Source organism: Heterodontus francisci, unplaced genomic scaffold, assembly GCF_036365525.1.
Source record: "Heterodontus francisci isolate sHetFra1 unplaced genomic scaffold, sHetFra1.hap1 HAP1_SCAFFOLD_63, whole genome shotgun sequence".
Lineage (NCBI taxonomy): Eukaryota > Metazoa > Chordata > Chondrichthyes > Heterodontiformes > Heterodontidae > Heterodontus > Heterodontus francisci.
Window position 1 is genome coordinate 6045825 of NW_027142037.1, and position 7660 is coordinate 6053484.

Here is a 7660-nt window from a genome sequence, read left to right on the forward strand (position 1 = left end):
ACTGACACCAAATAACAAAGACACACACTTACACCAAGTAACAAAGACACACACTGACACCAAGTAACACAGACATACACTGACACCAAGTAACAAAGACAGACAATTACACCAAGTAACAAAGACATACACTTACACCAAGTATTTTGACATACACTTACACCAAGTCACAAAGTCATACACTGGTACCCAGTCACAAAGACGTACACTGATACCAAGTCACAAAGACATACACTGATACCCAGTAACACAGGCACACACTGACACCAAGTAACAAAGACAGACAATTACACCAAGTAACAAAGACATACACTTACACCCAGTAACAAAGACATAAACTGATACCAAGTCGCAAAGACATACACTGATACCCAGTAACACAGACACACACTGACACCAAGTAACAAGACATACACTGACACCAAGTAACAAAGACATACACTGATACCCAGTAACACAGACACACACGTACACCAAGTAACAAAGACATACACTGATACCAAGTCGCAAAGACATACACAGACACGAAGTCATAAAGACACACACTGACGCCCACTAACAAAGACATACACTGATACCAAGTCGCAAAGACATACACTGACACCCAGTAACACAGACACACACTGACACCAAGTTACAAAGACATACACTGACACCAAGTAACAAAGACAGACAATTACACCAAGTAACAAAGACATACACTTACACCAAGTATTTTGACATACATTGACACCAAGTAACAAAGACATACACTGATACCCAGTAACACAGACACACACTTACACAAAGTAACAAAGACATACACTGATACCCAGTAACACAGACACACACGTACACCAAGTAACAAAGACATGCACTGACACGAAGTCATAAAGACACACACTGACGCACAGTAACAAAGACAGACTATTACACCAAGTAACAAAGACATACACTGATACCCAGTAACACAGACACACACTTACACTAAGTAACAAAGACATACACTGAAAGCTAGTCACAAAGACACACACTGACACCCAGTAACAAAGACATACACTGACACCAAGTCACAAAGACATACACTGATACCCAGTAACACAGACACACACTTTCACCAAGTAACACAGACATACACTGACACCCAGTAACACAGTCACACACTTACACCAAGTAACAAAGACATATACTGAGACCCAGTAACAAAGACATACACTGACACCCAGTAACACAGACACACACGGACACCAAGTAACAAAGAGACACACTTACACCAAGTAACACAGACACACACTGACACCCAGTAACACAGACACACACTTACACCAAGTAACACAGACATACACTGACACCAAGTCGCAAAGACATACACTGATACCAAGTCGCAAAGACATACACTGATACCCAGTAACACAGGCACACACTGACACCAAGTAACAAAGACATTTACTGACACCAAGTAACAAAGACACACACTTACCCCAAGTTACAAAGACAGACAATTACACCAAGTAACAAAGACACACACTTACACCCAGTATGAAAGACATACACTGATATCAAGTCGCAAAGACATACACTGAAACCCAGTAACACAGACACACACTGACACCAAGTAATAAAGACATACACTGACACCAAGTAACAAAGACATACACTGATACCCAGTAACACAGACACACACGGACACCAAGTAACAAAGACACAGACTTACACCAAGTAACACAGACACACACTTACACCCAGTAACACAGACACACACTGATACCCAGTAACACAGACACACACTTGCACCAAGTAACAAGGGCATACACTGATACCCAGGAACACAGATACACACTGACACCAGTAACAAAGACATACACTGACACCAAGTAACAAAGACATACACTTACACCAAGTAAAAAAGACATACACTGATACCCAGTAACACAGACACACACTTACACCAAGTAAAAAAGACATACACTTACACCAAGTAACACAGACATACACTGACACCAAGTAACAAAGACATACACTGACACCCAGGAACACAGATACACACTGACACCAGTAACAAAGACATGCACTGACACCAAGTAACAAAGACATACACTGATACCCAGTAACACAGACACACACTTACAACAAGTAACAAAAACATACACTGATACCCAGTTCCACTGACACAAACTTACACCAAGTAACACAGACACACACAGACATCAAGTAACAAAGACATACACTGATACCCAGTAACACAGACACACACTTACACCAAGTAACAAAGACAAACACTGACACCAAGTAACAAAGACATACACTTACACCAAGGAACAAAGACATACACTTACACCAAGTAAAAAAGACATACACTGATACCCAGTAACACAGACACACACTTACACCAAGTAACAAAGAAATACACTGATAACCAGTTACACTGACACAAACTTACACCAAGTAACACAGAAACACACAGACATCAAGTAACAAAGACATACACTTACACCAAGTAACAAAGACATACACCTACACCAAGTAAAAAATACAAACACTGACACCAAGTAACAAAGACATACACTGATACCCAGTAACACAGACACACACTTTCACCAAGTAACAAAGACATACACTGACACCAAGTAACAAAAACATACACTGATACCCAGTAACACAGATACACACTTACACCAAGTAACAAAGACACACACTTACACCAAGTAACACAGACATACACTGACAACAAGTAACAAAGACATACACTGACACCAAGTAACAAAGACATAAACTGCGACACAGTAACAAAGAGATACACTGACACCAAGTAACAAAAACATACACTGACACCAAGTAAAGAAGACATACACTGATACCCAGTAACACAGACATACACTTACACCAAGTAACAAAGACAGACACAGATACCCAGTTCCACTGACACACACTTACACCAAGTAACACAGACACACACAGACACCATTATGAACGACATACACTGATCCCCAGTAACACAGATACACACTTACACCAAGTAACAAAGACAAACACTGAATCCAAGTAACAAAGACATACACTTACACCAAGTAACAAAAACATACACTGACACCAAGTAACAAAGGCATACACTGATACCCAGTAACACAGACAAACACTTACACCAAGTAACAAAGACATACGCTGACACCAAGTAACAAAGACATCCACTTACACCAAGTAACAAAGACATACATTGATACCCAGTAAGAAAGACATACATTGATAACCAGTAACACAGACACGCACTGACACCCAGTAACAAAGACATACACTGATACCCAGTAACACAGACACGCACTGACACCCATTAACAAAGACATAACCTGACACCAAGTCACAAAGACATACACTGACACCAAGTAACAAAGACAGACACTGATACACAGTAACACAGACACACCCTTAAACCAAGTCACAAAGACATACACTGATACCCAGTAACACAGGCACACACTGACACCAAGGAACAAAGACAAACACTGACACCAAATAACAAAGACACACACTTACACCAAGTAACAAAGACACACACTGACACCAAGTAACACAGACATACACTGACACCAAGTAACAAAGACAGACAATTACACCAAGTAACAAAGACATACACTTACACCAAGTATTTTGACATACACTGACACCAAGTGACAAAGACATACAATGATACCAAGTAACACAGACACTCACTCACACCAAGTAACAAAGACATACACTGATACCCAGTAACACAGACACACACTTGCACCAAGTAACAAAACATACACTGACACCCAGTAACAAAGACACACACTGACAACATGTAACACAGACATGCACTGACACCAAGTAACAAAGACATACACTGACGCCCAGTAACACAGACACACACTTACAGCAAGTAACAAAGACATACAATGACACCAAGTAACAAAAACATACACTGATACCCAGTAACACAGCTACACACTTACACCAAGTAACAAAGACACACACTTACACTAAGTAACACAGATATACACTGACAACAAGTAACAAAGACATACACTGACACGAAGTAACAAAGACATAAACTGAGACACTGTACCAAAGACATACACTGACACCAAGTAAAAAAGACATACACTGACACCAAGTAACAAAGACATACACTGATACCCAGTAACACAGACACACACTTACACCAAGAAACAAAGACAGACACAGATACCCAGTTACACTGACACACACTTACACCAAGTAACACAGACACACACAGACACCATTATGAACGACATGCACTGATACCCATTAACACAGATACACACTTACACCAAGTAACAAAGACAAACACTGACACCAAGTAACAAAGACATACACTTACACCAAGTAACAAAGACATACACTGACACCAAGTAACAAAGGCATACACTGATACCCAGTAACACAGACAAACACTTACACCAAGTAACAAAGACATACAAAGATACCCAGTAACCAAGACATACACTTATACCAAGTAACACAGAAATTCGCTGACACCAAGTAACAAAGACATCCACTTGCACCAAGTAACAAAGACATACATTGATAGCCAGTAACAAAGACATACTTTGATACACAGTAACACAGACACGCACTGACACCCAGTAACAAAGACATACACAGATACCCAGTAACACAGACACGCACTGACACCCATTAACAAAGACATACCCTGACACCAAGTCACAAAGACATACACTGACACCAAGTAACAAAGACAGACACTGATACACAGTAAGACAGACACACCCTTAAACCAAGTCACAAAGACATACACAGACACCCAGTAAGAAAGACATACACTGATACCCAGTAACACAGACACGCACTGACACCCAGTAACAAAGACATACACTGACACCAAGACACAAAGACATACACTGATACCCAGTAACACAGACACACACTTACACCAAGTAACAAAGACATACATTGATACCCAGTAACACAGACACACACTGACACCAAGTAACAAAGACATACACTGACACCAAGTAACAAAGACATACACTGATACCCAGTAACACAGACACACACTTACACCAAGTAACAATGACATCCGCAGACACCCAGTAACACAGACACGCACTGACACGCAGTAACAAAGACATACACTGACACCAAGTCACAAAGACATACACTGACACCAAGTAACAAAGACATACACTGATACCAAGTAACAAAGACATACACTGATAACCAGGAACACAGACACACAAAGACACCAAGTAACAAAGACATACACTTTGAACCAGTAACACAGACACACACTTACACCAAGTAACAAAGACATACACTGACACCAATTAACAAAGACAAACACTGACACCAAATAACAAAGAAAGACACTTACACCAAGTAACAAAGACACACACTGACACCAAGTAACAAAGACATACACTTACACCAAGTATTTTGACATACACTGACACCAAGTGACAAAGACATACAATGATACCAAGTAACACAGACACTCACTCACACCAAGTAACAAAGTCATACACTGATACCCAGTAACACAGACACACACTTACACCAAGTAACAAAACATACACTGACACCCAGTAACAAAGACACTCACTGACACCATGTAACACAGACATGCACTGACACCAAGTAACAAAGACATACACTGACTCCCAGTAACACAGACACACACTTACACCAAGTAACAAAACATACACTGACACCCAATAACAAAGACACACACTGACACCATGTAACACAGACATGCACTGACACCAAGTAACAAAGACATACACTGACACCCAGTAACACAGACACACACTTACACCAAGTAACAAAGACATACAATGACACCAAGTAACAAAAACATACACTGATACCCAGTAACACAGCTACACACTTACACCAAGTAACAAAGACACACACTTACACCAAGTAACACAGCCATACACTGACAACAAGTAACAAAGACATACACTGACACGAAGTAACAAAGACATAAACTGAGACACAGTACCAAAGACATACACTGACACCAAGTAAAAAAGACTTACACTGACACCAAGTAACAAAGACATACACTGATACCCAGAAACACAGACACACACTTACACCAAGTAACAAAGACAGACACAGATACCCAGTTACACTGACACACACTTACACCAAGTAACACAGACACACACAGACACCATTATGAACGACATACACTGATCCCCAGTAACACAGATACACACTTACACCAAGTAACAAAGACAAACACTGACACCAAGTAACAAAGACAGACACTTACACCAAGTAACAAAGACATACACAGACACCAAGTAACAAAGGCATACACTGATACCCAGTAACACAGACAAACACTTACACCAAGTAACAAAGACATACAAAGATACCCAGTAACCAAGACATACACTTATACCAAGTAACACAGAAATACGCTGACACCAAGTAACAAAGACATCCACTTGCACCAAGTAACAAAGACATACATTGATAGCCAGTAACAAAGACATACATTGATTCACAGTAACACAGACACGCACTGACACCCAGTAATAAAGACATACCCTGATACCCAGTAACACAGACACGCACTGACACCCATTAACAAAGACATACCCTGACACCAAGTCACAAAGACAGACACTGATACACAGTAACACAGACACAACCTTAAACCAAGTCACAAAGACATACACAGACACCCAGTAAGAAAGACATACACTGATACCCAGTAGCACAGACACGCACTGACACCCTGTAACAAAGACATACACTGACACCAAGACACAAAGACATACACTGATACCCAGTAACACAGACACACAGTTACACCAAGTAACAAAGACATACATTGATAACCAGTAACACAGACACACACTTACACTAAGTAATAAAGACATACACTGACACAAAGTAACAAAGACATACACTGACACCAAGTAACAAAGACATACACTGATACCCAGTAACACAGACACACACTTACACCAAGTAACAATGACATCCGCAGACACCCAGTAACACAGACACGCACTGACACCCAGTAACAAAGACAGACACTGACACCAAGTCACAAAGACATACACTGACACCAAGTAAACAAGACATACACTGATACCAAGTAACAAAGCCATACACTGATAACCAGGAACACAGAAACACAATGACACCAAGTAACAAATACATACACTGACACCAATTAACAAAGACAAACACTGACACCAAATAACAATGACATACACTTACACCAAGTAACAAAGACACACACTGACACCAAGTAACACAGACATACACTGACACCAAGTAACAAAGACAGACAATTACACCCAGTAACAAAGACATACACTGATACCCAGTAACACAGACACGCACTGACACCCATTAACAAAGACATAACCTGACACCAAGTCACAAAGACATACACTGACACCAAGTAACAAAGACAGACACTGATACACAGTAACACAGACACACCCTTAAACCAAGTCACAAAGACATACACTGATACCCAGTAACACAGGCACACACTGACACCAAGGAACAAAGACAAACACTGACACCAAATAACAAAGACACACACTTACACCAAGTAACAAAGACACACACTGACACCAAGTAACACAGACATACACTGACACCAAGTAACAAAGACATACACTTACACCAAGTATTTTGACATACACTG